Source organism: Siphateles boraxobius, unplaced genomic scaffold (genome assembly GCF_051911475.1).
Source record: "Siphateles boraxobius isolate OS27281-9 unplaced genomic scaffold, OSU_SipBor_1 22, whole genome shotgun sequence".
Lineage (NCBI taxonomy): Eukaryota > Metazoa > Chordata > Actinopteri > Cypriniformes > Leuciscidae > Siphateles > Siphateles boraxobius.
In genome coordinates this window covers 27,785,988-27,805,157 of record NW_027508833.1, presented here as the reverse complement: position 1 = coordinate 27,805,157, position 19,170 = coordinate 27,785,988, and the positions used below count along the sequence as shown (strand labels likewise).

General features: G+C 42.4%; 1 protein-coding gene across 1 annotated transcript in view; it reads right to left on the bottom strand.

Annotated features, from left to right (window-relative positions):
* Positions 1-13,558, bottom strand: part of slc8a1b (solute carrier family 8 member 1b) — a 133,942-nt gene extending 120,384 nt beyond the window's left edge. The window contains exon 1 of the mRNA XM_077239424.1: positions 13,521-13,558. The gene's annotated coding sequence lies outside the window, so the exon portion shown is untranslated. The remainder of the gene's footprint in view (positions 1-13,520) is intronic.
* Between the last annotated feature and the right edge of the window lie 5,612 nt (positions 13,559-19,170).

Genomic DNA, 19,170 nt, shown 5'->3' with positions numbered 1-19,170 from the left:
TATTTTGTAATCTTTAACTCGCACGCTTTTATTTTGAAAGGGCAGCACAGCATCTTGTCACCGGCCCGCCCCTTCAACGGCTCAGACTGTTTGGGAAGCGGGAGTCTGCAGCTGGCGGGTGGCGACATGTCAGAGGTGAAGATGAAAAGACAGCAGCAGCTCAGTTTAAGTGATTTCTTTCTCATGGGGAAGAAAAGAAAGCAAGGAAATGTGAGTTGGTAATAATTTTGTCCAGGAGGATAATTATATTTTCTGTCTAACATTAGACTTGTTTATGTTAAGCTGATGTTGTGATTCAATATCTAACTAGTATGGGTGTGACGATACACGTATTCGTATTGAACCGTTCGGGACGAGGCTTTCGGTTCGGAACGCATTACAAACCGAACGATTCGTTGGACCATTTTTCCTGCCGACCATAGAGTGCCGAAGTTATGACGTCACTTTGTAAGACAACTAGGAAGTTAGCGGCGCATGGGTTCCCTCGATCGGAAAGCTATGCATTTTCCCCATAGACTTTTGGAAAATCGCAAAAAATAAGATCTGTGTTCAACAAAGAGTTGTGACCCTTACACGTTTTGTCTATCAAGATAATCTTTACAAGTTAATCCAAAATGTATACATTTTGAAGCCTATATAAAGTTTAAAAAACCACAAGGAGACACAATAAAGTTTAAAAAACCACAAGCAGATTATAACTGGTGTGTTTTATGTCATAGATCAAAACGTGAAAATATTTAGAGGCTTTGTTAACCACAGACCTTATTTCAGGCGATTTAGCAAAAACCCATTTAAAAAACCCATAGACTTTAGGGCGAAGGAACCGGAAGTGCTAAAATGCTAACTCACTTCCGCGTTTTGGCCTACAAAGTGACGTCATAACTTCGGCATTATATTCGGTACGAGGCTTTCGGTTCGGTACGCATTACAAATGCCGCCAAAAACCAGCACAACGTTGCAAAACATCAAATGGCAAGCGTAATGAAAGCGGAACGAAACTCACTATTTTTTGCTTCACGGACCGTTTATCAGTTTGGACCAATGTCAGTACAGCGCGAGCCGATCTTGATCAAGCGACACTGTTATACACACCGCTAAGAGATCCGGTAAAGAAAGCATTTGAAGTAATAACATCGCTGCTTTATCTAGTGAGAAGCATTCAAATTTCTCCATTATTAATGGATCAAACAGCACTGACGTGGAAACCAGGAGAAACATTGTTCCATGAATTAACTAGTTATACACTTTAAGTCCACAAATAAGCAACATTCACCATGTATTGAATGTAGTAACACTAACTGTCACCATGGAAGTTTGGCAGAAATAGTCAAATGCTTTCAAGTATATCACACATCTTTTTCCAGCACTTCAAAACTCAAATATTATGTTTTAACAAATATTATACATTATTTGTTAATCCTTCAAAGAGAACTGAAACCATTTCTGGCATGAATGCTTTAGCAAAGTTGTCAGGACCTCACTCAAGGCCAAAAGAGATGAGGAATGTTTCAAAACTCAGTTTGAAGAGGCGACGGCTGTGGTTCAGTCTTTAGGTGTTAAGCCCATTACCATTCCACAGACCAGACCACCCAAAATGAGCTGAGGCACATCAGCCTAAAAGTGCCAAGGACCACTACAGAGGGGAATTGTTTAAAGTCCTGGATATTGTAGATGCACAGCTCAGTGAGCTATTTAACCAGGACGACTTGCTGACTTTGCAAAAGTTGGAAGAGACACTTCTGAGTGGAGAGATTGATGCTGCAGTCATTGAGAAACACCCAGAGTTGAACAGAGAGTAACTTTCAGGGCAGCTTTCGGTTTCGCCTGAACTACTCATTTAGCAACAGTGCAGAGGCTGCAGGGATCATTCGTGGATTGCCTGTAGAGGTACGTAGACTATTTGGGCAAGTTGAAAACCTGGTCAAGTTGCTTTTGGTAGTCCCTGTTTCATCCTCTGAGGCAGAGAGAAGTTTTAGTGTCTTCCGCAGGCTCAAAACTTGGCTCCGTTCCACAATGACTCAAAACAGACTTAACCATGTTGCTGTTTGTCATGTCCATCAGCATAAACTTGACTTACTGGACAAGAAGTCCATTTGCAAGCAATTTGTGGCTGCAAATGACAGGAGGAAAAAACATGTTGGCTCTTTTGCTTAGGCCAGTGTTTTTCAACCTTTTGTGTGCCACGGCACATGTTTGACACTGAAAAAAATCACGGCACGCAAATGATTGAATGCCGGACTCTACAGAGCTATACAACTTTAATTTGTGACAGAAAACTAGATAGGAATTGATATCTATCAGTTCATTACATCCATTCGAATGTCTTTTTTGTTTACCTTTACCTTCACAAACCAGTTAATTAGTGGAAATGTGGAAGGATATCACACTCAAGAGTAAAAACAAGTTGGTTTATATGTTAAAATTCTTGATGCTGTTTATGCCTTTCACCCTAACCTTTGAATGTATCTGTGACTGTTAATTGAGGCATAAGATACAACTAAGAAAATACAATTTATTCAGAAAATTGGAATTCAAATTTGATCAATATATGTCATTTATTAATCTACAAAATTAAGAATGCCTGCAATTAAGCCTGCAATTAAAGAATTGATTTGATATCAGTTAATTACTGCCATTAAAAATGTGTTTTTCTTTATCTTTGCAAATGTATCTTTTTAGTAGAATAAAGTATGTTGGTGAATGTTTTGCAGTGTAGTTGCACCCCCCCCCCCCCCCCCCCCCCATGTTAAACTCAATCCTACGCCCCTGCATACCAGTAAGTGCATTTCAACAGTGTTTTCAAACAACGTACGAGTAAGCACAAATGTTTGTGCCAGAATGCTCTACTAGACACCCGCTAACAGAAATTGGGTTTGTCTGTGGTTACTATAGCAACAGTACAGTCCGGTGCTCAAACCCTGTCCATTAGCATCAATATCTAAAACGTACCTTTTTTTTATTTAATTGGGTAATTTGGAATTTTTTTCTCATTTATACCTAAAAAAAAAAATTACGCTTAAGCCTAGTCCCAGACTAAAATGCATCTTTGAGCTGTTTAAACCGAAAGCAACTTGCACTGGCATATTAAAATATGTCAGTGCTGTCAAGATGCACACTAGTAATGTCATCATTGTGCTCTCCAATACAAACCATTCTCTTCCCAAACTTGATCAATACCATCCCTCACAATAAGAATTCATTAACCAATTAAAAACAAACTCAGAAATCTCGAAAATGTGTGTGTAACAGATGTTCAAACCATGCCACATGGACATTTCAGCTCTTGTTATCCTCTCATAAATACAGGTATTTTCCAGATGGTCCTCACCAGTTCTAGGTGGCTTCCAATCGGTTCAAAGGAATGGAAAATTAGGCTAGCAGCTCTTCTGATTTTACAAATCACACAGGCACATATTCTCATGCATATCCATGCACACTCCCAGCTGTAAACTATGCAGAATGAGAAGCTAAGGAAGCAGAAATGACAATGCTCACTGCTCATCACCATCTCTACAGCTCTGCCCTGTCACAATTCTCAGATCAGTGGAGGCCATCAGCTAATCTTTTCCCTAGAAACAGGTTTCTTTTCCCTAGTTTCCCTGAGTTAGGATCCCATAAGAAAAACAGAAACTAGTTACCTCTGGTCTCTTACACAATGGTGTTTTTGTTTTCTTCAGCAAGTATCTCTTTGTTGACACAATCTGTCTTTTTGAAGAGCTTACACATCAAAGTTTCCTCATGGACATTCGCCTCGCTGTGATTGCGAGTAAGGGGGTCACAGCTTGTGTCTGCAGCTGTGATTTCAGAAGAAACAGCACCATGCTGATCAGGGCATCAAGACAACACCTTTCACATCAGGAGACAAGAGAAAGCATGGAAGATGACACTCTTCATGAAGATCATTTTGATCATTTCACAAAACTGTTCAATATTCCATCCATACTCCGTAGGGATGCATCGACATTAACATTCTGGCTGATATCAATAAACATATCAGTCTTCTGCTATGTTATGGCTCAGTAGGCCTACTACTAAATGGGATATTAGAATTCTATATTTACAGTCAAAATATAGTAAAGTTGCTAAAGGTTACACTTTATAATAGTGTCTTATTTGTTAACATTAGTTAATGCATTAACAAACACACTAACAATGAGCAATGTATTTTACCACATTTATTACCCTTTGTTAACGTTAGCTTTATAAAATTGATCATTTTCATTCAGAGCATTAACTAATGTTAACAGATACAACTTTTGATATTGCAGTAGTAGATCTTGAGATTAATTAAAATTAACAGATTGAAGAAGCAGAAGTATTGTTTATTCTTAGTTTGTTACCCCTGAAGATACTATTTAAAGGGGTCATGAATTGGCTTTTTAAAAAAAATTATATTGTTGTCTGAGGTCAACTTATGACGTTCGCTTGGTTTTTACATTCAAAAACATCAAAATGAATAAGTAATAGTCTATTTTCTACCCTAGTTTTGAACCTAGCTCAAAAACGCTCGGTTTTTATGGGCGTCTCGCATTGAAGACTTGGAAGTAAACGCCCACTGCTGTGAGTGGATAACAGTTTTGCATAATAATGAGTTTCAACTCACTCGTCAGTGCACGTGGGGGAAATTGTTTTGAAAACTTCCAATGTTGTAAAATGGCAACCGGAATGATTCGCCCATACATGTTCGACCCAGAGTCCGATCCCGAATCGCAGGACAATGAACCAACAACACCTCAAATACAACGGATACTTCAGCCTGTGACAGCGTGGTAAGTTATTGTTAATTGTTTATGCTACTTCTAATGTAGGCTATCTTTAATGTTTTTATAGAAAATTTAATCACATAAGTGTGTTGCACCATTCCTGTCGGATCCAATATAGAAGGCACAGCACCGTTTTTCAATCTTAATCGGTCTGCAAATCCTGTCTCGACCTGTGTCTTGTTTACAAAACAGTCCTCAGAAGTGAAAAGAAGCGAACAAACGGACAATGTTTTACCCACATCAGCTAGAACCTCATTAAAAATAAGTTTTAACCGTGCATTCCTATTGGAATCCAGAGGAAGCTTATGCAGCGACTGTCTTCTTCCAAAACCAGGCACTGCACAATATTTAGTAAACGGCATGTTTACTGCTCGGTAGCTCGATCCGGTTTGTCATCACGAGGTAGGCCTATGTTATTTAGCTATGCCTGTAGTGCGCGAATCGGTGGGCGGGGCTAAACCGGCCGTGTGGAAGTAGGCGTTGATCTTCTTCTGCGGGGGTGGTGTTTTATCCTCTTTGACGTCATAGTTCCCCAGTTTGAAAAACGAGTCGTTTGCTGAGCCTGGTGTCAATAAAAGCATTTATTGGACTAACAAGGACGTTTTCAGTTCTGAAACTTACAGGATATTCTTATAATATTGTGACCTTTTAGATGTCAAAAGCTCAAGGAAAATTTGATTTCTCAGTTCATCACCCCTTTAAAAGCACTATAAAATTATTAGTGGCATTTTACACAACACAGTTTTCAACTAAAAACGTCCCGGGTTACGTATGTAACCCTAGTTCCCCGAAGGGACGGACGCTGCGTGAAATCGCAGTGGGAACGCCCTCCAGCGTGACGCGTCTGAAGCATGAATGAAATCAGTCAATGGAGAGATGGAGCGTCATAGCGAGTGACGTCATCGACCAGGAAGCTATAAATATCCCCTTTGCACACAATATGCCAGCTTAAAGTTACTGAAGGAGGCGACTCAAGGGGATGCCGGGAGAATGGCAGGACACGCAGCGTCCGTCCCTTCAGGGAACTAGGGTTACATACGTAACCCGGGACGTTCCCCTTCAGGGACTATCGCTGCGTGAAATCGCAGTGGGAACGCAATACCCACATCCCCATACGACCAAATCCCCGTCGTGTGTCATTAGGAGACACAAACCGACGAGAGAACCCCGGGAGTGGAGCTAAGATCAAGGGAATAAAACCTAACGAAAGTGTGCGGTGAGGACCAGCCTGCCGCATAACAAACGTCCCGAAGAGAAGCTCCTGAAAGAAGAGCTGTAGAGGCAGCCATACTCCTGGTGGAATGAGCCCTTACAGCCAAAGGTGAAGGCTCATGGGCCGAACCTTAAGCAAGCGAGATGGCCTCGACCACCCACTTGCTCATCCTTTGCTTAGATGCCGGACACCCTTTCTAGGTGACCCAAAACAGACAAACAGTTGTTCCGATCTCCTCCACAGGGAGCTCTGTGGACATAAGCATCTAAAGCCCTAACGGGGCACAGCAAATTAAGTTTCTTCTGGTCTGACGTCAGAAAAGGCGGAGGACAGAAAGCCTGCAGAACTATAGGTCTAACAAAAATAGTTGGCACCTTAGCAACATAACCTGGTCTCGGACAGAGAAAGGCCTTAACCATACCAGGAGCAAATTCCAGGCACGAGGGAGCCACCGAAAGTGCTTGAATATCTCCAATTCTTTTTAGAGATGAGATAGCGAGAAGAAGGATAGTCTTTAGTGTAAGAAACTTTTCCGAAACTTCCTCGATGGGCTCGAAAGGAGCTAGTGAGAGACCTTCTAAGACGATGGCCAGATCCCAAGCTGGTACCCTCGTGCGAACTGCAGGCCTCAGCTTCAAGGTGCCACGAAGGAAGTGAGATATAAGTGGGTGTATCCGAGAGAACCTCCGCTCGAAAGGGCGTGGTAAGCAGCTAAGGCCGCCACGTACACCTTCAGTGTGGAGTGGGATAACCCTGTGGAGAGACGGTCCTGCAGGAAATCCAGCACTGTACCAACCGGGCAGTTAACTGGGTCCTGCTGGTGCACTCCACACCAAGAGGTGAAAAGTTCCCACCTCGCGGCGTATAACTTCCTCGTGGCGTGAGCTCTGGGTTGGAGGATGGTCTCAACGACCTCAGTCGAGAGACCAGAATCTATGAGCTGGGCCCCCTCAGAGGCCAAGCCCACAGCCTCCATAGTTCTGGGCGGGGGTGAAGGATCGACCCACTCGCCTGAGAGAGTAGATCTCTTCTGATCGGTATCTCCAGGGGAGAGCCGTCGAGGAGAGACACTAGGTCCGCAAACCATACTCGGGCGGGCCAGAACGGGGCTATTAGCAGAAGACTGAGCCCGTCCCGGTGAACCCTCTCCAGAACTCCCGGGAGCAGAGCGATCGGGGGAAAAGCGTACAAACGTGACCTCGGCCACAGATGGACCATCGCGTCCAACCCCCCTGGGGCTGGCAGGCTGAGAGAGAACCACAGGGGACATTGTGATGTCTCTCGGGAAGCAATTAGGTCTACCTCGGCACGACCGAAATGTTCCCATAGGAGCTCCACCACCTCGGGGTGAAGACTCCATTCCCCGGGCCTCGGCCCCTGCCTCGACAGGATGTCTGCCCCCTGATTTAAATACCCCGGGAGATAAATAGCTCTCAGGGAAAGAAATTTCCCCTGGGACCATAGAAGGATCTGACATGCCAGTTTGTAAAGTGGGCGAGAACGCAGACCCCCCTGATGGTTGATATAAGAGACCACCGATGTGTTGTCTGTCCGGACAAGAACATGGTGGCCCCTTAGGTCTGGGAGGAAATGTTTCAGTGCCTGAAACACTGCCAACATCTCTAGACAATTTATGTAACATTGACGGTGATGGTCCTCCCACAGACCCTGAGCTGGGCGACCACTCATGATCGCCCCCCCACCCCGTGAGAGAGGCATCTGTCGTTAGCATAACGCGACGACAAGGAGCTCCCAACACAGGGCCTTGGTACAGAAACCGAGGATCTTTCCACATAACCAGGGCGCGATGACCGTCGCGAACTCATGATCATACGAAGCGGATTTCCCCTCGGGGAGAATCCCCTTGTTCTGAGCCACCACTGTAACGGTCTCATGTGCAGGAGGCCAAAAGGTATCACGTTGGACGCAGCTGCCACGAGACCTAACAGTCTCTGGAACTGTTTTACAGTGGATGACTGGCCTAGCTTGACCTGATCTACTGCGGCGAGAATCGAAGCAACACGAGCAGGTGACAACTGTGCCTGCATCGTCGTCGAATCCCACACTACACCGAGAAAAGTGGTTCTCTGTAATGGAGAAAGAACACTCTTCTTGGCGTTGAGCCTCAACCCCAACCTCTTGATGTGAGCAAGAACGACATCTCGATGCCGAACCGCCTGTTGTTCTGATTGAGCTAGAATTAACCTGTCGTCTACATAGTTTAGAATACGGATGCCCTGCAGCCTCAGCGGGGCTATAGCCGCATCCATACACTTTGTGAACGTGCGGGGTGACAGTGCTAGGCCGAACGGAAGAACCCGATATTGGTAAGCTTCGCCCCCGAAAGCAAACCTCAGGAACTTCCTGTGTTGAAGGAGGACAGATACGTGGAAGTAAGCGTCCTTTAGACCTGTCGTGACAAACCAGTCCTCGGACCTGATTTGCGACACGATCTGCTTGAGAGTGAGCATCTTAAATTTGAGCTTCCCAAAAGCGCAATTTAAGAGACGCAGATCTAGAAAGGGACGCAGCCCACCATCTTTTTTCGGAACGATGAAGTACGGGCTGTAGTATCCTAACTCCCTGCTGGGTGAAGGAACCCGCTCTATAGCTCCTTTTTCTCTATAGTATTCAGGACCCACTGAGAAACATTGGGGAGAATTTTCCATTCCGCCAGGAACTGTACTAAGGGAACCAGCCTCTCGAGGCTGGCCTCTGCATGAACATCCCGAGTGACAGACACAGCGCCCTGTAACGTACTGGCAGGGAACAGCTGGTCTGGGCACTCCACAACCCTCCTCGGAGGGGGCGAGCGTCCCTCGGGAAAATGCTCGCCGAGTCTCTCTACGCCCTGTATAGGCAGGGTTAGTAGAGCAGACCCCTGAGGGCATCGGGAAAGACAGGGCACCGTGTTTTTGTGCAGTGAACTCAAGTCTTCCACGATGGGGACCACCCTCAGAGTCCTTTTTCGGACGTTTTTCGTCAGCGTTTTTTCGACGCGGCCTTTTTGCCGATAATGACTGTCCTCAGATCAGCCCTACCCCAAGAAGGTCGCGCCAGAGAGCGCCCCGCCTCGTCCCTCCAGTTTCTCTGCGGGGGGCACGAGACGCGACACTCCGTTTCTGCTGCGCTCTTTTTGAAGTACTCGGCGGCTGGGACTGCCATCGCACAGCAGCCCCAGCGACACGCACTTTAAGGGGCATAAATTTCTGAAAAGCAGCCGCCTGTTTCTTTTCTACCTGGAACCCCTCCGTGACAGAGTGAAGAGCGTCACCGAAGAGGCCCGCAAGCAAAACTGGAGCATTTAAAAGGAGAGTCTTATCTTTCTCCTTTATAGAGGTCTGACTCAACCACAAGTGTCTCTCTGTGGCCACCATGGCTGCCATAGACCGGCCGATAGATTTAGCGGTCTCCTTGGTGGCCCGGAGAGTGAGATCAGCAGTCTGCCTGAGCTCATTAATCATATCAACAGAAATTTCACCCCCCTCACAAGCATCTTTAAGCAGGTCAGCCTGATAAGCCTGCATAATGGCCACAGTGTGTAGACATGCAGCCGCCTGACCCGCCCCCGAGTAAGCCTTCCCCACTAAAACAGAAATATTTTTTAGTGGCTTAGAGGGCAGAGCCGGTGCTTTAAGTGAAGATGACGAAGCAGGAGAGAGATAGCTAGCGAGCATCTCCTCTGCCTTCGGCATGGTCACGTACCCTGAAGCTTTTGCACCAAAAATGTTTCCATAAGCATTAGACTGGTAAGTATAAATTCTGCTTGAAACAGGTCTGACCAAGGTCTTTGAAACCTCAGAGTGAAGATCTGGGAAGAATGGTAAGCACCGGCGAGAAGGCTGAGGACGGGCAGACAGAAATCTATCATCTAATTTGCTTTTATTACTAGACTCCTGCCTATCAGTTGGCCACTCGATGCTGAGCTTTTCAACAGCCCGAAATAACACATCTATCAACCCCTCTTCAGCAGTATGCTGGAGTGACGAGTCAGTTTCTTCTGATGCAAAACTTTCGACATGGAGCTCCTCAGAACTGGATAATCAAAGTTCAACATCATGTGCCTCGACCCGGGCAGAAGTAACCGCCGCAGCGCGTGCTTCCAGAGCCGGGTGAGAGGCACTAGATCTCGCCGGAGATAGCTGAGATAGGGCGGAGCCCGTCTCAACGTCGCCAGTGAGATCCATCTGCGAGCCCCAAGACAAGCGCCGCCGCTCTGCCTCAACAGAAGCGGGACCCGAGCCTCGGGGAGCTCGCAGCAAACCACTCTCCTCGAAGAGTGATCGCCGCGAGCGCAGAGTTCTCAAGGGAAAACGCTCGCAATGCTCACAATCGACACCCTCGAGAGCCGACTGGGCATGCTGCAATCCCAAACAAGCAACATACAGCTGATGTGTATCCCCACCCGTGATGTATCGTGTACAGGGGGAAACACACTTTCTATATTGCTCGCTCGTCACTTTAACACTCATATTGGTTTATATATATATATATATATATATATATATATATATATATATATGGTGAGAAACTCCTGTCTAAACAGACAAACACAATCGATAGATTTCAGACACACACAGAGCTTGCTGAAGTAACAAAAAGCTGGCGTATTGTGTGCTCAGGGGATATTTATAGCTTCCTGGTCGATGACGTCACTCGCTATGACGCTCCATCTCTCCATTGAATGATTTCATTCATGCTTCAGACGCGTCACGCTGGAGGGCGTTCCCACTGCGATTTCACGCAGCGGTAGTCCCTGAAGGGGAACATAAAGCTTTATGCGTTTGGGCTGTTAATTTACACAACAACAAAGTCATGCACATGCTTATTACGTGTTCAGTCTATAGGGTTTCATTGTCATCTAATGGCCTGGAAGCATTACAGCATTTTTACTTGTTTTCACGGATCTGTGTGAATGGGGATCGTTTTGACAATGGTGTCATCTGTACGTGAAAACCTCAAAGGAAAAACTTTTTCATTTTAAGCATATCGTTGTCGTGTAAACGTCCCCTAAGGCCGTGTGTCCACCAAAGCGTTTTTAGCCGGCTGAAAACGCTGGACGCTCTGCTGAAAACGCCTAGCTGTGGGCGCTTGAGAGCGTTTTGGCAGCGCTGCGTTTTTTCAGTTGAGACGATTCGTTACTATGATACATAATATCCACAGCACAGTTTACTTGTAACTGATTTCGCAGATAATTTTGTTTCATACTAAAAATTTATTTTTCATCCATTTTGTTCGGTTAGCTCTGCTGGTTGACGTCGTTGTACAGAAAGATTGTTGTGACAGTTGGTCGTGTGGTATTTGTCCCGCCCCTCCTCCACTGTGATTGGACGGCTGTGTAAAAAGTGACAGTGATGAGCGCAGCGTTTTACCCAAAGTTGAACATTTTTCAACTCTCGGCGACCAGTAAAAAACGCCGGGCGCTCAGCGCTTGAGCGTTAAATACACGCTCAGCGCCTCGTTACGCTCATGGCGTTTAAAAAACGCGGCGCTCCCATTGAAAACAATTGGAATTTTACGCCAGCTGCATGAAAAAACGCTTTGGTGGACACACGGCCTAAGTGTAAAAATAGTGGAAATGAGCATGTGCAATTAAATATCCAATCTCAATCTATAGGATACATTTTGAATACATTAAAACAATACATTCCTAACGTTCAACTTTATATGGTTTTGATAAGCAACTGTAAAATCAAACTTTTGTCAATGTCTCACTGAAAAGCCACTACGCTTTTTAGTTAATGTGAATGAGGGTGTTTCTTCACTTACTGAAAATGTCTGTCTTCTCATCTCAGGCAACACTTTATTATATTCACACAGGCCTTCCCTCCACTTTAAAGTGCTAATCATGTCCTGTCTAAACTGCTTTCAGTTTCAGTAAAAGAAACTACAGCAAGAATTACAGCAAATGTGGAAATTTTCTGTGGCAATATGGGAATGGGCATGAGGAGGGGCAAAATATTGCTTCACTTTGGAGTTGAATAAAAGATGTTATTTATGTAACACTCGGTTGCACAGAAACCAAAGTAATTCACATTAATATTGGGACACCCGAGAACCTGCTAAGGCCAGTGCTTTTGTTACTGGGCCCAAAATGGACATGATTGAGAGGTTATGCTGATGTAGTTAATGGAAAGATATTCAGGGAGTCAAAATGAATCAAGCGTGTCAAGTTCCTTTATACTATACACACTTTATATTCTTCTGTATAGCCAAAAAAAAAAAAAAAAAACACATTCGCAGCTCGCACAGACATCCAATACAAGAAGGGGTTGTGTGATAATGATAAACACACAGAAGGAGTTCATTGTGTCATCATTTACTCAACTGCATGTTTTTCAAAAAAATGTATTCTACTATGGAAAACAAAAGGAGAAATGTATACCTGAATTTCCAAGCTGCTCTTTTCCATTCAATTAAAGTGAATGGTCACCACAGCTGTCAAGATCGATTTAAGGCAACACACTAAAAAATGTCTACCCACTTAAAATTAAAAAAAAAATTTTAGTTGCTGCCATCATTTTTCACGTATAATCAAATTTTGAAATATGTACGAGTTGAATCTCGTATAACTTAAAAAAAAGTTGAAATTGGTTCAATTATTTTAGGGAGTTGTGAAAGTAATGAAAAATAAAAAAATTTTACATTGGAGATTTTCAGTGAATAATGAATTCATTATTGAAAGGAATTCAAAATGAAATAAATAAAGTTTCCGTTTCTTAAATAAAGCTATTGTGTGACTTTAGAATTGAGTGCATGAGCCACATGGGGCACTTTTATGATCATGTGCTTTTTTATATCCTTTTTGGAGGTTGACAGCCGTTGGTCACAATTCACTTTCAGTTCAAGAAAAAGAACAGCTCAGACACGTTTCCTTTGGCATTCTAAAGAAGAGAGAAAGTTACACAGGTTTGTAATGACATGAGGGTTTGTAAATGATAAAACTATTACTTTAAAGCTAACTAACTAAAACAGTATCTAAACTAATATTATTATATATAATATTAATATTATTACATGCCACTTTCAGGATAAACAAAATAGCAGAAACAATCACATATACATATTTAAACAAGACATGCCAGTTTCTACTATGTGGTCGAGTCCACAGATTTGGAGTTCATTTTTAACTTTAACTTAGACTAAGACTTAGACTTTTCTCAGACTAAGCAAGCAGCCAATCAGAAGGACAATATAAAGAAGCAGTAAACAGAAGTTACACAGTCAGCGCTCAGCTGCTGCAGTGAGATACAGAGCCAAGCTCATTTTAATGAAGCCTGTGAAAGACATGAATAAAGATTCCAGCAGCAATACGGTGCTTTTCTTTCTTTCTTTCTTTGGAACAGTGACACAAAATGAGAATGAACTTAATACTGTACAATATGATGAACAATAATGTTCTCTTCAAGCCTTGAAACAACCTGACGGGCAGCAGCTTACTGGACAGACACACGATGTCACTCAAAGCACAATATAATTTGCTGTATTAATGGAAAATGACACGTTTTGAGTGTAACATGTTTGTGAAATGAGTGTGTTCTCACCTGCCATGTTCAGGAGAGCTCTGCAGGTTCCCTCCTCACAGCACTGGAAAATGCCTGATCAAATGTGAGTACCGGTTAGTCACTGGAAAATACTGAATCACCTGCTTAGGTAATATTTCACTAACGGACTGTGTCTAGAATGGGGAAGTATGTGTGCATGTGGTGATGAAATCATGTAGGCCTATTTAGTGTCTCACAGAGCACTCTAAGGTGCTGTATTGTATTTAAAAAATAATATGGGTTCATGCATCACCTGTGTTTGTGTGTGTGTGTATGTGTGTGTGTAAGTTTTAATGTGTCAAGGTCAACAGTTTCCATCTAGCCGTAGAGTCCAAACTTGGTGACCTTTAAGGTTTAAAACATGATGGATGTATCATAGGGAGCTGCTGTAATGCGTTCTCCTTTGCTCTCGAAGCCTTGCAGAATTCATTGTGAGCTCAATCTTTTGAGGCCACTATAATTCTTCCTTCCAGTGTCTGTAATGGTTTTATTGAGTGAAACATTTCATTGAGCGGCTCAGAAAAACAGCATGGTCAAGCATTGTCTGAAGTGTAATGCATGTTGTCCTTCAGGTAATACTTATCAATGTTCTTATCTGTTTGTGAATGACTTGGGCATTAAATGCATTAGTTAATCTTGAAGTTGAGTTAACGCTAGCAAATGGTGATCTATCTATCTGTACATCCATTTTTCTACATAGATAATTGTATATAGAGAATTTGATACAGTACTCATGAATAAAGGAACTAACTGAATAAATACTAGGTTGTGTTGTGTGCCCATACAAAGAAGATAAAATTACACACACACTACAGCAATCAAACTTTAAATTATTACCACGGCAAGCACCGTCACACTACACTTACCACAATGACATTATTACGCGTTTTATAATTACCGCAGCAATAACACAACTGCTTTCAGTGAAATGTCCCACCACAAACATAAGGCAAAGTGTACATTTACGGTGACCAAAGAAAGAGGAAGAAAAGAGATCTGGAGTATTTTGGAGTTCTTCTGCTTTGGTTTAAATCTCTATAATGACTGATGACAAAGTGGAGGTCAGGCCTTTTATGAGAACAGCCTTAACACACCCTGATGCACAAGCAAATGAAAGCCATCTGTGGAGAATCAGCTAGTCAGCTATTTTAGAGTCAGAATTAACAATTGGCATGAATGTTAATACAACAATATTAAAGCATATAATGAATGAATAAATACACACACGCATATCTTTTTATCAACATAAGAAAATTAAGAAGCTGAAGTAAATAAAGAGATGAGGGGAAATAATTTAAGGGACAAGATAAATTTTTTTTTGTTTTTTTTAATTATTAAACAAAATATGGTATTATACAAAATTATAATAATATATTTAGCAGTTTCCTGCATGTCTTTCAAAGACACATTGGTGTAATATTTGGACACCTCATTACACTGGTGTTATGCAATGTTGAAATACCCACATCTCACATCTTACACATCATCTCTGAGCTCATCCAATTTTTCTAGCTCATTCATTCTTTTCCATTCCCCCATCGCTTTCTTCCAAGTCTCCCTCTGATCAAAACAACTGTCAGCCTCCTCTGGGCATGACCACAGAGTAGTGTGAGCATTAACTATAATCTCTGTGTGCAGCTGTGCGCAGTGTGTGTGTGTGTGTGTGTGTGTGTGTGTGTGTGTGTGTGTGTGTGTGTGTGTGTGTGTGTGTGTGTCAGGCACAGAGCAGAGCAGAGCATTAAACTCACAGTCTGTGTCTGATGGGGTTCACCTTGACTTCTCTTAGACTCCTGACGGCTGTTTGGCCGCCATTAACCAGCTGTGTGTAGAGGGCAGAAGACGACAAGCTCTATCTATGGGAATTCATTGATTTGGTTCTTAAGCCTTCAGGGGGGTTTAAATGCCCAGGCTGTGTTCTTTAAATATGAGTGTGTAATGTTAAGCACTTGAGTGAGAGAGACAGGCCCAGTGTAAGTGTGTGTGTGTGTGTGTGTATGTGTGTGTGTGTGTGTGTGTGTGTGTGTGTGTGTGTGTGTGTGTGTGTGTGTGTGTGTGTGTGTGTGTGTGTGTGTGTGTGTGTGTGTGTGTGTGTGTGTGTGTGTCTAGCCTAGGATAATTACTTGGGGCACTAATAAAACACAAATACTTTAACTGATGTAGGCCTATACATTTACATATTTAGACATACACGCACAACAAAAATAGGCTACAGGACAGAAAATGGGGAAATTAAAGGGGACATTTCATGAAAATCTGACTGATTTTCTGTGCGAACCTCAGGAACCGTCGAGGAGAGACACTAGGTCCGCAAACCATACTCGGGCCGGCCAGAACGGGGCTATTAGCAGAAGACTGAGCCCGTCCCGGTGAACCCTCTCCAGAACTCCCGGGAGCAGAGCGATCGGGGGAAAAGCGTACAAACGTGACCTCGGCCACAGATGTACCACAGATTTACCACAGATGTTCGCACTGATTTTCTGTGTTTAAGTGCTATAATCGGGTCCTCTGTGCATCTACCAACCCAGAAAACATGAAAAGTTACAACCCAGCAACTTTGTTGTGATAAGACTTTCTCTGCAAGCTTGTCAAAAAATAAAGCTGATCAGATTTCGGTCCCCTTCTGACGTAGGAAGGGGATCTTATTATAATATTACTGCCCCTTAATCTGCATGTTTCAACCCACGGTGCCGCCATTTGTTTTTTTGCAAGCAACAACAGTGTAACCAGTCCTAACGCAATGGCAAATGCTCAAGCAAAGCATGCCATTTCTCGCTCAGGCTTCATCCTTGTGGTATTTTGACCAAAAAATGTCACAGCTGTCTTATAAAGACCTCAACTGTTAACTTGTGTAAAAGTTAAACATGGCGGTGCATGCAAGTCGATGAGATGAATCAATGTAACCCCACAAGAACTACATAAATGTATCCACTAACCAATCAGAAACGTCAAGGTGCAGTATAAAGGTTGCAAACTCTTCCTGAGTCTCTCCGTAAGGCTGCACTCCGCTACTGGTTATTTCTGAGATTTTGGATGAGGGAAATTCGAGTGTTTTGTTATTGTATCCAAAGCTCGTCTGAATCAAACAGTATTTTAGAAGTCAGATCCAAAACAAACACTTTTAAATCTGCTGTTTCCTCTAAACTTGTGCACAATGTGACAAACGCAAGATTTTGTATTTAAGTAGATATTTAATGAGGTAAAATGTTATAAGGAGGGAGGGCAGATTTCACATTGGATATCTTTAAGAGTGTATTACAACACAGTGGTAAGTTATATGCAAAAAACACAAAGACTGTGTTTCGTAACACTTGGAGGTGTGACTGTTAAATGCCTGAGGCATTCAAATATCCAGTTTGATTGGTTAGCCAGTTTGTGACCTTGACTAAGGTTACTCCTGGTTCCCATAAACATAGCTGTACGGTAAGACCCTGTTTCTCAGAGAACCCTGACCCCTCCTCTCCACGGTTACTGTTACCATGACACAGTGAGTAATCCATATCACTCACTAAAATGTAACACCTTCAGGGAGTGAAAGGCTCCAACTGAGAGAGAAGGAGAGATGAAGCCAAAGACATTAAGGTTTCCAAGCAGCTGAAAAGCTCCTGTCATGTACATTATTCCAGCTTGTTTTCTGAATAACTGTCTTCTGTTGTCTGCCCCAATGGCCTCTACTCTAACAAAGCACTCATAGATCATTTTTACTTGGACACTTCAAGCATCGGCCCCGGTGAGATTCAACACAAAAATGTAACAATGGACAAGGATGAATAGAGACAGAGTTTCCAACATTGGATGATCTCTTTTCTTCTCCAAATGAGTGAGTTTGTGTCCTGTCTCTGCTCCAGGGGCTGACCGACGTGTTCTGAAGTGAAGGACATTAATCCTTTTTATTGCCCTCTTCTTTGGTCCTCACAATATTTAATTAGATTCAGTGGTTCAAGCAATCAGACATTCTGGATCCTATTTGTGCGACAGAAAGTCTTCAACTTCTACCCGTTCACCTTTCTCCGAGACTGAAGTGGGTCTTCTCCACAGTCTTAGAAAAAAAAGTTAAATTGGATTCAAAATAAAACCCTAGGGTTCTAGAATTAATTTTAAAGAACGCTTTATTCCAAAATATTCTATATAAGGAGAAATGTCTGAATACTTTTGATGTTAATGTTGAATGGGTTATTTAAAAAAAATTCTACAGATAAAGTAGGTTTACGAGCAGTTTAATTAATAATTTAATCAAAATTAAAAATGGATTAAAACAAAATCAGTTAATTAAAACTAAATCCTTACAATAATACTATGATGGGAACCCCTAAAATGTTCTACATATGAAGAACCTGACAGAACCCTTTAAGGTTCTATGAAGCGTTTAGTTCCAATCCTTCATTATGATTGGTCAATAGATGTGTTTTATTCACGATAAGCTATGAACGCTTCCCTCATCAATACACAACGCCCCTAGCAACCACTCTTAGCAACTTAAACATGTTTGATCTCATTGATATTGTTCATTAAAGCAAGAGTAGAGTATTGTGAGAGATCAAGTAAGCGAGTGTACCTGCATTTACAGTAGACATAGCATTTTCCATAGCATTTTAGCATTTTCCTCCGCTTCGCGTCGTGCCTACCAACGCCCTTCAGCTGTGACTTATTCACAATACCGCACAGCCTCTCATACCTTATTGCTTGCATATAGAACCTTTACTTCTAAGGGTACGTTTACACGACAACGATGTGCTTAAAACTGAGACTTTTTTTTTTGTACAGATGACAACGTTATCCGCATAAACGACTAATAGCGCTGTTTTATTCATGCCAGACAAGTAGTTGTAGATGTCACTTTGTAAAGAAAAACTATGCGCCTGCGCATATACGCATTATTTTTACCAGTGCACTTGAGCCGAACGCAAATGCATAGACACAAATTACATAATCTATATATTTTCAGAAATTACATCATCGATCAACTTAACATTTTGTCCGATTTTCAATCTAAGATGTTAATCTTGATAATATTGTATTATTGCTTTGTCTTCTGGGTAAATGTCATCTTCACAAAGCCAGAAACATTCATTGTAATTCAAATTTTTGAATGTTCTTCACTGATATAGGCTCTTCCTGTAAGAAAATGTCAAAACTTTTGAACACAAAGGCTTCGAAAACGTATATCATCCTTGAGTCTGTTGTAAGGAACCTTTAATTGTTCATGATGACAAAATGTTATATTGTGAATTGTGTAATTCTTATAACCACTAGTGATGGTGTCCGTATGTAGGACATGTTCCTGGATCCGCATCTTATACTGGTTCTTGCTACCAACCTTCAAGTCAAAATCGTAAACCCTACTTCCAGTCCTTGTATAACATGCTAACTCAATCAGAGGTTTATAGCTCATTATGGAATGACAATTGACCATTCGCAAGACCCGGTCACTTTAGTTAAAGGATTAGTTCACCTCAAAATGAAAATTTTCTAATAATTTACTCACCCCAATGCCATCCAAGATATCCATGTCTTTCTTTCCTCAGTGGAAGAGAAAATAAGTTTTTTGAGGAAAACATTTCTGGATTTTTATTCAGTTCTTCTGGAGGTGCAGCAGGAACACGAATAGTTGGATTGTATACCGATCCTTTTTTCAGGAGCAGCTTCTTAGCAA